This window comes from Thermobia domestica, chromosome 8, assembly GCF_964235325.1.
Source record: "Thermobia domestica chromosome 8, izTheDome1.hap1.1, whole genome shotgun sequence".
NCBI classification, from domain to species: Eukaryota; Metazoa; Arthropoda; class Insecta; order Zygentoma; family Lepismatidae; genus Thermobia; species Thermobia domestica.
Genome location: NC_137461.1, coordinates 38,929,783 through 38,944,058, shown reverse-complemented (window position 1 = coordinate 38,944,058; position 14,276 = coordinate 38,929,783). Strand labels below are relative to the sequence as shown.

At 35.3% G+C, this 14,276-nt stretch overlaps 1 long non-coding RNA gene across 1 annotated transcript; it reads right to left on the bottom strand.

Annotated features, from left to right (window-relative positions):
* Positions 1 to 885: 885 nt before the first annotated feature.
* LOC145691677 (uncharacterized) lies at positions 886 to 3,710 on the bottom strand. Its single transcript, XR_014132490.1, has 3 exons — positions 3,675 to 3,710; positions 1,755 to 1,887; positions 886 to 1,139 (listed from the first exon to the last, which is right to left on the bottom strand). It is a non-coding gene; the product is annotated as an uncharacterized LOC145691677 (long non-coding RNA).
* Positions 3,711 to 14,276: the final 10,566 nt, after the last annotated feature.

Sequence of the window (14,276 nt, the reverse complement as noted above, 5' to 3'; positions counted from 1 at the left end):
TTTACCACTCACTAATTACAATAAGACTATTTTACGTCCCATCTTAATTCTAAACGGCGATGAACAAAGCCATGTATAACTGAAGCACTTTGATTTCCTGTTGGTCTACCGACACTTGTATTTGTCCGAAAAATAGTTCACTGCTTATATAATAAATACTATTCAATAATGTTACAATCCACTTTGCCACTTAGTTTAGGAATTATGAAAACGCTGAAACACGCTTCTTCTATCTTTTTTTTTTAAAGAGTTTATAAGGCGATTCTTGTTTCTCTAACTTCATAGATTAGCGAGATGCTAAAATCTTGTCAGAAACTGTGAACCCCTTTTTACCCCCTAGAGTAGGTATTTCAAAATATTGTCTTACCTGTTGCTTCCAAGAATTCTGTCTAAATTTCCCATTCCTGTTTATAGTAACAAAGCATAAAACACTATCAGTACGTCACTTGTACTATTTTATGTAAAGTAGAGAGATAAAGAACTTACTTTCACATAAACTTCCTAACAAGTGTAGATAGTCTTCGGCAAAAGGAGACTCTTCAGCCCTTTTAAAACATGTTTTGTCTTCTCTTAATATCATTTTAGTAGAATATCGTGCCTGTAGGTTTTGTAGTGTAGTATTCTTCTTCTCTTCCTCCAATTTTACATTATTCATTTAATGGGTTGTTCCATCCTCTTATACTTCCATTTACCTCCCATCTCACTTGGCTCTCACTACATGTGATGGCATTGTGCTTAAGATTATTTTATTTTTGGAGATGTAGGAATTCTAGTATACTTTTGATAAATTCGAACTTTTACATATACACTATGTTGTCAATATTTAAAAAAGTAAGGCAAATCTTATTTGAACACGGACAAAAACAGATAGAAACATAGGTCTAAACGAGACATTTAATTTTTCAGGTTTTACAGAGTGAAAACGAACTTCTTGCAAATTCTTTACATTTTATTTTCTCTTTAGTATATTGTTAAACTATTTGCATTAGAATTATACAAAATAAAATATTAGAATTATTTCTTGTCTTTCCAATCTGTTCTGGTATGAATATTGTATTTAGTTTCCTCTAGTCGGCATCCAATGTTCCAAAATCATTTCATATAGTTTTTAGTCAATCAACCCCAGAACCATGGGAATCCTGCAACAAAATAGGCGCAAATAGTTATTGATGCATCTATAATAATAAATAAATATAAAAGTAAATATTTTATGATTCCGAGTGGCTAAATGGCAGATATTTATGTTGATATAAGACGTTCGTGACAGTAAGAGTAAATACAGTAAAGGTTTATTTCCTGAGAGTGCACCATATCAAAAGTGCACTATGGAAAATGCAAGTTGATCGCCGCTTTAGTTTGGAGAAACTGTATTTTCTAAAGGAAAGAACAACCTCCACAACATATACACACGGGCAGAAGAATTGGGTGCCACAAAACACTTTGGTATTACATTAGGAGTGCCTCAAATGTAATTTCCGGGCATTCAGAGTGCACATAATTTTTGCTGATATCGTCTTTACTATCCGAAACATCTGATATAATGATTAATTTCGATCCAGTAAAAATATTAATCTCTGTATCTGCCTATTATGGTCAAAATAATGACGAATGTAATTACTTACATATTGTTTTGCACAGAGAACATTTCATATAGGGAAACATATTTGTAAGTCCATTAGTAATTTAAGCATAGTAATCTTCAAATCAAGTGAAATAAAAACAAATACGACAGGCTAACTAAAGTAAGTACTCACCCCACATCATGTTAGCTGTCTGCATATTTTCTCCTCTCTGTTGTTGCAGAGGAATTCTCTGAGGATATGGGATGGGTATGGGCCTGGGAATAGCCAAAGCAACACAAACAACGAAGGCAAGGAAAACCAAGACCTAAAAAGTAAGAACAATTCTTATTAGTTGATGTAGTTATTCTATGCTGTCAGCATTAGTAAAATACTTGTATCTTACAACTAATATCAGAGCGTGGCATAGCACAGATAAAAAAAATGTTCCCAGATGATATTTAATTAAACTATTTGTATTGCTTGTAGGTTCTATTTTCTTTAATTTCTAGTTTATACTCAATTACGTGTTCTTCTTCTACGCATTCTGTCGTTGATTTAATCAATAAAGTATGAGTATGATCCTTGAAAATTTTCTACTTTCAGTCATCAGTTGATGAAACTTTCAACCTACTTGTTTAACACATAATAATCGTGACTGCTTTTTAACATTATTTCAATACAGTGATATGTTAGAGACAAAGTAAAGAAAACTTAAAAGGTGCTTAGATCCTTTTCTAAAATCCGTGTGAAACGAAATGTTCTGCAGTGATGTGTTATAGTACCTTCTAGAAACGTTGCTCAATATGCATATTAGAGTAAACAGAACATGTTGACGCATAGTAGAAATTAAACTGATATATTCTTGATGTTTTCTAACACATGTAGTATCTGTATATTTTAAATATTATCAACAATATCTACATTATTACAATCAAACTAAGTATCCTGTCAATGTTGGTGAGGTCTTCTTCTTGTTCACCTCCACCACAGGTTGGCGGGCAACATGGAAATTTTAAAACTTTTCTCTCGCTTGGCACAGCTGTTTTATACTTTGATAAGGCCTCTTCTTCTTAACTGCATCTAGATATTGTATCCTTGGTCTTCCTCTTCCGGATTTTTCTTCTGCCTTTCCCTCTATCAGCACGGTGATCCAATCGGAGTGCCGAATGAGATGGCCAAGCATGCTGTTTCTTCTTTTGCCTATTATCTTCATGATCTTTCGTCCTTCATTAGCTTTCTTTAATACGTCTTCATTCCTTTTCCTTTCGGTTCATGATATATGCAGTATTCTGCGCCAACACCACATTTCAAACGCTTCCAGCTTGGATATTTCAGCTTTTCTCAGTGTCTAAGTTTCTGATCCGTAAAGCACCACGCTCCATACCAGTGTCTTAATAAATCGTTTACAAACGTCCAGCGACACATTTCTTGATGTTAGCATCCTCTTTTCGTATAGAATGCTTGTTTAGCCTGCGCTATTGTGGAACTTACGTCTTTTTCACTTCTTCCGTTGGGGAGGTATCTCTTGCAAATGAAGAAGACTTGATTAATAATGGCTCTCAGCTAAAATTTTTATCCTCACACTGCAAGATCTTTCCCTTTTTGGCTGATCGTGTACCGTATTTCTTGTTTTCTTTTTGCCTTCTCATAATGAAATTTCTTAATTTATTTTCCTAATAAAAATACTTTTTCTTTGTAATTGATTCTCTTTTATAGTTAGTAATATTGCTATATTTTTCTCCACAACCGCATTTATTATGAAGATATTAATCATTCCAGCTTATTGTCATTATTAAAATACGTTAAAAATTCCTATACTAAATTACTGATTTATTAAGTACTTAACTTTCAAACGCAATATAGTTAAATAATAAGGATAAAAATACTCATCGTTTCAATCTTGATTTTCTTAAAATTTGATATGGTCTATAAATGTCAATTATATACATTTATACTAGTTTGTTACAAAAAAATTTAAGTATTCAATTAGTAAGACATTTCATAAATTGATTTTTAGTAGTGCAACATATTAACTATTAATATAAACTTCTTACGTGTACCTGAGTAAATTTGATTTTATGATAGTAATTATATACATATAATTCTACCTACCTTAGCGAACATTTTTGTTTCGATAATTGTTTTCTTCTTGGAAAAGATACAACTTATATCTTAATTTCAAATAGTAGTTGTATTTATACAATAATATATCCTTGAAATTTTAACACTTCGCATACTGCTTATGATTCAGATATTAATTTATTTGTTACAATAGACGAAGCAGATACTTAGTTACATTTGAATAAATGTTTATCAAGGTTGATTCTTTATAAAGTGACAATAAGCGTTAGTGTACCACAATATAACACAACAACACTTAATGGTCACTGCACTAAAGTTCTTCATTCCAATAACTACACTATTATGCTATCCTATTACTGAAATATTTATTTGTGAAATACGAATGAAATTAGAACGCTATTTTTTTTTAAAGACTTCGTTCTAAGAATACACACGTTTGAAAATAATTTACTTCTTGTGGATTGTTTCATAACAAGTTTTAGATCACATTTTAGTGCTATGATAGTACGGAAGGTATAACGTCATTGGCTTCCCGCGAAAAGTTACAGTGACTTTTATGGGGAGTGACAGCTTGATTACTCGTGGCTCGCTGAGCTCAGTAGACTGTTGGTGGTGATTGGATATCCTCTTACCACACCCCCAGTGACGAACAGGTCCAAGCGCGGGAAGCCAACAACGTTATACTTTCTGAACTATAGCGGTATATTTATGAACGAAATTGCATGAGTAGTTTCTGAGGAAATTGTAAAACAGAAATTATCCGTTTTTCATAAAGAATTATTTATCTCGGGGAGTGGAATTATTAATGAAATATGAACAGCATCGTCGTCAATCTTGATTAAAAAAAAAAAAAAAAAAAAAAAACTTCCTAGAAGAAAATCTTTCCGAAGAGTAAAATACTTCGTGAGTATTCTTTCATGACAAATGATTATGACATATGTTAGCTTACTTATGAACAAAACAAATTATGAAAGAAATAGCATAGGTCGTTTCAAAAAAAAAAAAAAAAAAAAAAAAAAAAAAGTCGTTCCAAAATACACTTAAACGCAAGAGTAAGCTATTCTTTGTTAATATTATCAAGGAAAGTGAGTAATGGTATATCGTTGACATTCAAAATCGGCTGAGACGTCTTTGATAGAATCTCCAAAAAGAAACAAACCTACCATAATGTCAGATTATTAATGACATTTTTTTATAAAAAACGAACTGAAACGACTGAGCCGTTTTTGAGATTATCATCCAGAAAGAACTTACTTTTAATAATAATTCACTTTAATTGTACTTTTCGCAGAGAAATTACATATTACCACAGTAACGGATTGTTAACGAAATATTGCTGTATGATATATATATATATCTGAAATCATTGGATCCTTTTTCAGGAAAATCGTTACCTGTTACACCCTTCAGTAAACTACAGTATATTTAAAGTTAGAAGCAAAATTCGAAAACTCTTGAAGGGAATGTTGTATTAAAAAGTTAAGTTTAACATTTGATGTTGATATGTTGGACGGTACAGGTTTCAGGCGGGAGTACACACATCGATTGGACTTATTTCACGGTCACCACACTTGCTTCTCTCCTATTGACACTCCAAAGTAGAAAATAGAAGCGATGAGAAAGCGACACTCTGTTGTATCCTATTCGAAAATTATTTACAGAGATAATTCTAGAAAATTTTATCATCAGGTTGGGTACATACGTAGACATGCAACATCGAGTATATGTTCCCCCCTTTTACATTCATATCGTTGATTGACTTCAGAAAACATAAGAAAATCCGAAGATAGGTGGAACATACATATCGAGTTTCAGTCAAAAATGAAATCTTTAAGTTTTACGTCCCACTTTTATACCGTCGAGGCTAAAGGAGGTGGTGATGATGAGTGATGAAAGAAATGGTGGAAGGAAGAAAGTGGAAGGAAACGGAACAATCCCGAGGAAACCTACGCACGCGGTATTTGTCTACCACAAAGCTCACTTGCCGCGAACTGGGATCGAACCAAGAACCCTTAGGCACTAGAGGTGAACGCTCTGCCCCCAAGAGTTTTAGTCAAATAGGGACCACTTGGGCAATGGGGACCAGTCGCCGACTGGGACGTAATGGGTATTATTCGATTCGTTGAGTTTAACGTCCCTTTCAGCTTATAACGACCACTAAATGTGTATTATTATGAAAAACACCAGTTTGTAATTAACTTAATTCTTGGTTTGTATATTTTATATGTTGTTATAGCCCTCAGTCCGTATATTTATATAATCTAGGTTACTGTTTTATCAAAATCCATCTAAACACTTAATTTAGATATTACCTTTTTTATTGTAGTACGTAATAAATTAAAATTTACACACTTTTAAATATTGTACATGTATATTTCACAAGATGGATTCACTATATATATTATAGGTTTTTCGTTGCTATGACAACTTACAAAGCATGTCATATCACTATCACAACAGAATATCCATCATAATAACAGAAAAGAAATTACATATCTTTCTCTTTATATTTTCTTCTTCCTTTTTAATGGCTTGTGGATATTTTAAAAGCACATTTTGCCCGTAAATACAAGTTCTTATATAAAAATTACACTGTGATATTTTCCATTATATACGTTTGTACAGTTTTCCTGTATCACATAGTGTTTGATGAAGCCAAAGAGTTAGTTGGCGAAAGTACAACACGTGTTGAATTTTAACGAAAAATATAGTTTTGCTCAGCAAATAATTAGTTTATATTTAATTAAAAATTACACAATACCGTTACAAGCTCCGAGGTTATATGAGACGGGAGTTACTGATTAACGTGGAATCCGAACTACATGAGCTCCCGCCGGGAACCAAACCCGGGTCTCCCACGCTAAAGGCGCGTACGCTAATCGCTTAGTCACGAAGGAGCTTTAATCATTCCATTCGTATTGACAAATAGATCATAATTTTTAAGACTTTTTTTTTTCGAAAATTCAATTTTTACCCGGAAAATTAATAAAACTTGGAGATATTAGGCAATGGGGACCGGTTGCCGAATGGGACGTAATGGGTATGTATGGCCCAAGTAGACAAACTCCCGGATCTGTTTTTATTCTCCAGTTAGAAAGTGTTCTTTTTTTTTAAATATCATACCAGTTATTAATCTGCTTGTTAATACGAATGAAATTATACCCATTGCGTCCCAGTCAGCAACGGGTCTCCATTGTCCAAAATCCCGATGTTTTGTTAATTTCCCGGCTAAAAAATGAATTTTCGGGAAAACCATACAAATTACTGATCTACTTGTGAATGCGAATGGGGACGGCCACTAGTCCCCATTGTCCAAGTCGTCCCGTCAAATGGTATAACTTATATGAGAGCTATGGTTGTAATAACGGATAGTCGGACAGACCGACAAACAGATAGATAGGCAGATACTCTGAAATACCGGTTGAATCCAATTAAATGGTAGAAACTCCATACGCTCAGGCCCGTATCCAAGGGGGTTCTAGGGCAGGCCGGGCCCGCATAAATTTTGGCAGGTCCCCATAAAATTTTCACGGTAGACTGGTAAATGAACTATAATATTTTTGAATCGGCCCCCCTCACTTCAGCCGCCCCCACGTACATTTTTGGGCTGGCTACATTCCTGAATACGCTCTTTATAAAGCACATTCATTATATTTTAGTTTGATAGAGGGTGGTTAAAAATAGAGATCATAAAATGAAACATTCATTAATTTTAAGTTTCTTCTTGGTCTTGTGTACATGCAATCTTTAAGTTCAGTAATAGCTAATTGCGAATGTTGTAGCCTTGATTGCTGATTTTATCGGGTCATGGTCGTAAATTAGTCACTATTCTTGCTGAAATAAACTAAATGCTTTGTTGTTATACACAACAATTTTTTTTTTTTTTTTTTTTTTTTTTACAGGAAATGACCCACAACTGACGATTTACTATCTGTCTTGCTAGATTTGGCAGAAATAATAATGATAAAATCCATTGATTACAACGGATTTAATATATATACACTGCTCATGAGCCAATTTATACTGAACCATATAGATCAGACCCATATTTTCGGAACGGCTTTCAAGTTCTAGTCCAAGTTAACCATTGAATATTTTGTTACTTGTATAACATGATTCGCTAGCTCTGTTAATTTTTCATTATTCTTTCGACATTAATATTATATTATTATCTCTTAATTTAAGAAACGTTAAAAAGAAGACAATTTGGCCTATGGTGTTTTTAAGTTCACTAATCTCATGTAGTGGCCCGGTCGGGTATGGATTTTTGGGTTTCGGGTAGAACAACGATGAATTAATAAAAAAAATACTTATTCACGGTTAACAAGAACTTAAAATGTATTATTACTCTAAAGTAGGTGATTATCCTAATGGGGTTCGGGAGTACCATGGGGTACCTAATTCCTGCATTTTTAAATATTTCGAAATATATGTCTTTTTAATGTCATAAAGAACATTACAGATAACTACCTGTTTACTGAAAACCGCACTGTTTAAGCTGACCAAAAAAAAACTAAAAGGTGAAATAAATTTTTTGTAGAAACTATACTGGGGGTCTCACTTAACCCAAAGGGGTACCATCATACTTAACTGCATAATGCCCATTAGACTGTCTATTAAGGTACATATATTAGTTTTGTGAAATTTCTACTCCTTATAGCAGAGACCCAAAAGTCCATATCCACAAGTCTCTGTATTTATGACGTCATCAAAAATATAATTCCTAATCCTCTATTACTTTATTAGATACTAGTTGAATATACTCATGCTTCGCACGGGGGCTGTATTTGGAAGTTAACGCCTATGAGAGTATCACCATTGATCTCAGCGACCACAAAAACTACATGGATTTGATACTAATATTGGTCATTTTGGGTTACTTTTATATGTCTCGGTATCTTAACCCCCCCCCCGGCCCGGAGCAGAATAGCGTGAATTTGGAAGTTAATGCGATCGGAATTTCACCATTGATTTCAGCGACCGCGAAAACTATGAATTCGACACTAATATCGGTCATTTTGGACTACTTTTACATGTCCCGGTAAACGCCCCCCTGAGTATCCCCTGGTTCGAATTTTGACAAAAACGTTTAACTCTGGTCTTTAGCCTGGACCAAGGTATTCGTGACTAAAATTTAGTAAATCTCGGTCAATTTATCTGGTTCCCAAACCGGTTCCGGTAAACGCCCCCCTGATATCCCCCTGGTTCGAAATTTTAAAAAAGCTTCGTCTTGATCTGGGCCTCTCGGTCCACTCGTCTGGTTCCCAGAACGCACACAGACAGAGAGACAGACAGACAAAAAAACAAACAAGCAAACTTTATTTTATTTATATTAGATTAGAAGGTTGAGACGGATGGTGAATGAAAGTGGATGATTGTAAGATTAGTTTTTGTGCTTTTTGAACGCTAATCGAACCCGGAACTACATGCAAAAATGTCACTAGAGTAGCAAGGATAGATAATAATGATTTGTATGTAGTAAAATGACGAAATGAAGATTTTGTATTAAATTCACTGCCGTTGGTAGTATTTGCACTCACTAATAACACTTTTTTCCGTCCCGATTTATTTCTAAACCGCAATATACGGAGTCACATGTATCTGAGCACGCTGATTGGCTGTTGGACTACCGACGCTCGTACGCCTCCGCAAAATAGGTCACTGGTTTTAGTTGTTACTTTCGCTATGAAATAACCATACAAAACTAAGATCATCATAAATGACAAAAATATAATATAAATTATTTAATAATACTCCAATCCAGTACTGTATGCCTAATGAAATAATAGAACCATTACATTTAAGCATGCGCTATGCTTATTACGCCAGTTTAACTGTGTAGCTGTGTTAGAAGTCTGCACGTGCTCGGGTCAGGCTGCAGGCCGGACTCGGGCCTAAAAAGCATGTGTCGCTTCGTTCCCGGCCGGGCTCGGGCTGTAAATTTTTAAATATACAATTATATTTCTAGGTCAATTTCGAGCCTAATTTTGTAAATATACTTTACAACGATATTTATAGGACCGTTCTTTCTGGAGAACTTTTAAAGCACAAGTGCTCTCTATCTGCTGGAAAAAAAATTGAGTTAATTATTAAGTTTCTGTAATTCGGGCTCATTTGATTATCACACGAGCTCGGCCCGCGCTCGGACCTAAATGCTAAAACATATTTCGGACTCAGGACGGTCCTCATATTATAAATTCACGGGCCGTGCCGAACCCGGGCTAAAAATTCCCTATCGTGCAGACCTCTAACAAAGGGAAGAGAGGGAGATTGTATATCGAAGTGGAAGATGGTTTATACGCCAATCGAAGGCAGTAATAATTCCTATTACGAAACTGTAATAAAATTTTTCCGCATGCATATACTGTACGAATTATAGGAATATACAGGGTGTCCATAAACTCCGTTCCCACCCCTATAAATTGGAAACGGTGAGACAGATGCTAAAACAGGAAAACACGTGTTTGATCTTTTTAAAAGTACAACGTTTCAAAGCAAAAATTTTGTCCTAGGTATGATAGGCACAATAGTATTTATAATATATATAATTTGCATACCGAATTTTTGCTTTGCATACTTGAATAATTAGCGTCTTAATTAGCTTTATTTTTATTTTGATTTAATATAATATATATAATTATACAGAAGCTCAATTAATTAGTTTATGTTTGTATGTAAATATTGTTTTGTGGTTTATTAATCTTGTATTGTGACATCAATTCATCAGTAACATATAAAGAATGACTGCATAGATTAATTGAAAGCCAGAAGATATTAGGATATGGGGAGTTGTAGGAACAGAAAAGACTTGAAGATTTGAGTTTCGCAGAGACAGCGGAACAGAAAAAAAAAAAAAAACAAGAACAAAGCGAACTTCGACGCTCTGCCTTTGTGCGAGCAAGCTAACATGCTTTTAGCAGTGCACTGTTACCATCTCGTTTTCAGATATAGGAACAGAGATAAACTCAAGAATAGAATGAAAGAGATAGGGTAACATTTGTATTGCCTTGTATTTGAGTAGGACACTCTGCGTACAGTAGACGCAAAATCGGGAAAAGACACTGTCTCCCAAACTCAGGAAATTTTCACGTGTCCATATGAAACGTCGAATACAATAGAGTGTGACTTTTTCTAACTTCTCCCTCTTCTAGCGCCCTACATCGCTTGAGCTCGGCTTCCCTCAACGAATTTCAGGTTGGCGTAGTGAGCCTCTGAAATTCAAAATTTTAGCAGTCACCCTGGCCGTCGATGAATTCTGCAGGATACTCACGATAGATGTCACCCTTGTTTTTGTTGTCATCAGCTTCTGCTATATTCCAATGTTTATAATATGTACAGTAAACTTTCTGGATGTTTCGATATATATTTTAATATTAGAGCGTTGATATGTTGTAATAAAGTATTAATGGCTTGTACCAATGTAGGTCCAGAGAATGGTCACGGTTCTGTAAACTTACATGTCTGCAGAACACATACTAAAGTCTTTTTTTTTTAAAAAAAAAAAAAAAACTCCCCGCAGACGCAAACCTGAGGAGCGAGAAGGATGCTCGTCAGGTTATTTATCCTGTTATAAGGTTTTTAAAGTATGACAGCCCCTGAGCGGCTGCATACATGATAATTAACATATATAGCTTGTTTATCTCACTCGTAGTAAACTGATAAGCATTTAAAAAACTATAAACTTTTGCAAACTAACTGGTTTACTACAACAACCCCTTTGGTCATAAAGGTGGGAGTTTGGAAACCTGCCGTCAGATGGCAGTAAAAGACAGGATCTGTGATGCAAGTGTAGGTGGAAACAAAATTGCAATAATTTTTGTGTTTGCATTACGACTTCTTACATAAATCTATTGTTTGTTATAAAGTGACCTATATCAATTTAAAGCTCAGTCAATGCTCTGTACGACGGACATAAACACTTTCAGTAATTTGAAACGGGTGAGCAGAGACAGTCAGAAAAGTGAGTGAAATTGCAAATATAGGCGGAATCTAGGTCACCAAGCAATGTGCTCAAGAGGGTGAAAACCTTACACCCCTGTTTTTCAAGTGCTTGGAAAATGGTTGCGACGAGTGCGAGTCTCTGACAGACAATGAACTTGTGTTTGTTTTAAAAACAATTCGGGTGAGAGACTCGAGGTCACCTGACACCTGAAGACACCTGAAGGGAATGTTATAAAACATTTAAGTTAAAAATTTGATGCTGGTATATTGAATGGTATAGCTTGTAGGCGGGTGTGCATACATTGAATTTTATTTGTTTCACGGTCAACATACTTTCTTCTGTCCTATCCAGGGGTAAAAGTGAGGGAGGTTGAATGGGACGCCGTGCCCCACCTCCAAAAATAAGTTCGATGTCCTTCCAGTTCCTAAAAAATTACAATGGGCAAATATAGGTAGGGGGATGGCGTGACGTCATGCCGCTACCTACAGCTCCCTACCTTTTCAGATCAACTTTTACTCCTGCTTCTATCCAGGGGCGGATCCAGGACGGACTTCAGGAGGGAGCGGTGGTTGTAATACTGCTACTTAGAGCTACATTTAAGAGCTCCAATCTCTGGGATGGTTTTCATTTATATATAAAATAAAAGAGTTTGCTGTTCTTTTGGAGAGATGATCGCCCCTGTCCCCCCTTTATCAGCCCCTGCTTCTATCGTCACTCCAAAGTAGAGAATGCAGGTTATCGGAATGTATTGAACAAAATACACCCTATTGCATCTAAATCGCAAATTATTTCTAAAGATGATTCTGAAAAATAGTTTTGTTAATGAGATTATTTCTGATGTATTCAAGCAACATGGAGTAGATGTTGCCCTCTCAAGCTTCCTTCTGGTTGATTGACTCCTAACTACAGAAGAATATCCGAAGTTGGGAGGAAGATACAAGGCGAGTTTCAGTGAAATGGAATAAATTTTACGAGAACTACCGCGGGACAGTAACACAAATGAATAAGACCGACAAATAAACGCACACAAATGCTCTGTTGAGTTCAATGGTAGAAGTTCGGTGCGCTCGCTTCAATTAAACATTGATATCAACACAGTAAGAGAATTTATAAACGAAATTCATTTTCTGTTAGTTACTAGATGGAAGTCAAAAGTAAAGTTGATAAAATAAAGAATATACATTAATTGTAAAAGTATTGTTGGCTTTTTGTACGTGTACTATTCAAACACAATAATAGCTAGTTGATAAATTAAGACTGTAACCTTGAGTGGTAATTATTAGCGAATCATGCTTGTAAATTAGTAATTATTCCAGCTGAAATAAAGAAAATACTGTGGCTTGATATACAGCAATTACTTACTATATGCTATGTAGAACCATTGTTTAAAAATTATTACCAAGTTATAAAGGAAAACTAAATAACTGTTTCTACACTATATTAATCCATCGCGTTGTGTAACATGATTCTCTAGCTCTGTTCATTGTTCTTTGAGCATTATTATCTTTTAATTTAAGAAACTTTAAAAAATGTAATTTAGCCAATGATGTTTGGTTACAAATCTTACCTAGTGATCCTTTCAAATATCCTGACACATTAATGGCTATAGTAAAGACTTCTTATGTTTTAAACAGTTAAGACGTTGTCTTTGTTAGGGATGCATTCGAGTCGAGTCGAGTCGAGATTTAAGCCTGTCTCGACTCGTCTCGAGAAAATGTTGTCTCGACTCGTGTCTCGACTCGAAAATATGTTTCTGTCTCGACTCGTGTCTCGACTCGACAGTCTCTGTCTCGACTCGACTCGAATTCGAGTCGAGACGTCTCGAAATTCGAGTCGAGACAAAATGTACGAGTTAAAATATAGGCACACATCAGCCAGACCATCATGACTACCTACCTAATTGTCAGTATGTCGACTTTTGGCATGGATAAAAACGGCGACACGTCTTGATATGCACGCAATGATCCTTGATAGGTCGCTGGAGAGAGCTGGCACCACATGTGCTCACTCAGGTCACCTAATTCCCGTAAATTCCGGGAAGGGGGGCGATGTGCTCTGACGTCACGTTCAATTACATCCCACAAGGGACATCACTCAAATGTCCGGCTCCAATTTCAATGAAACTTTTTTTGCTGATAGAAGGCATGTATGCATCATTACTTGTGATGACAAATTTTTGCCATGGTGCATGTTTTCTATTTTTTTAAATAAATTTTAAGAGTTGTGATGTGGTTATTAGAGATTACTACAGAAGTCCCTTACTACCCTTTGTAAACGGAGCGTTAATGAAGAAAAGTGAAGAAAAACCATGTGGATACATATAAGTCCTGGGGGGAAGTCGTATGGTAGATATGACCTTGATGGCAGCCATCTTGAAATCCACCATTTTGAATTAAGGTCAAGTTTTCAAAATGGGAATAGGGTAATATGATACATAATTACGGGCTAGAATTTAATTAGAAAAATAATGGTGAGGTTAGTTTTAAGATACACCCATTTGGGGGAAAGTTACAGGCATATTAGTTGTTTTTACTTACTGTGTGCGTAAGTCCCTTCTTACTTTCGTCTCAAGACCTGTAAATCGATCGCAACACAGAGCTCGGTTTCGCACTAGTGTTTAGAAATCTTTAAACTCACTTGAGGCAATATTTGTGGATTATTGTATTGTATTTTGCCTTTAATTAAATTTG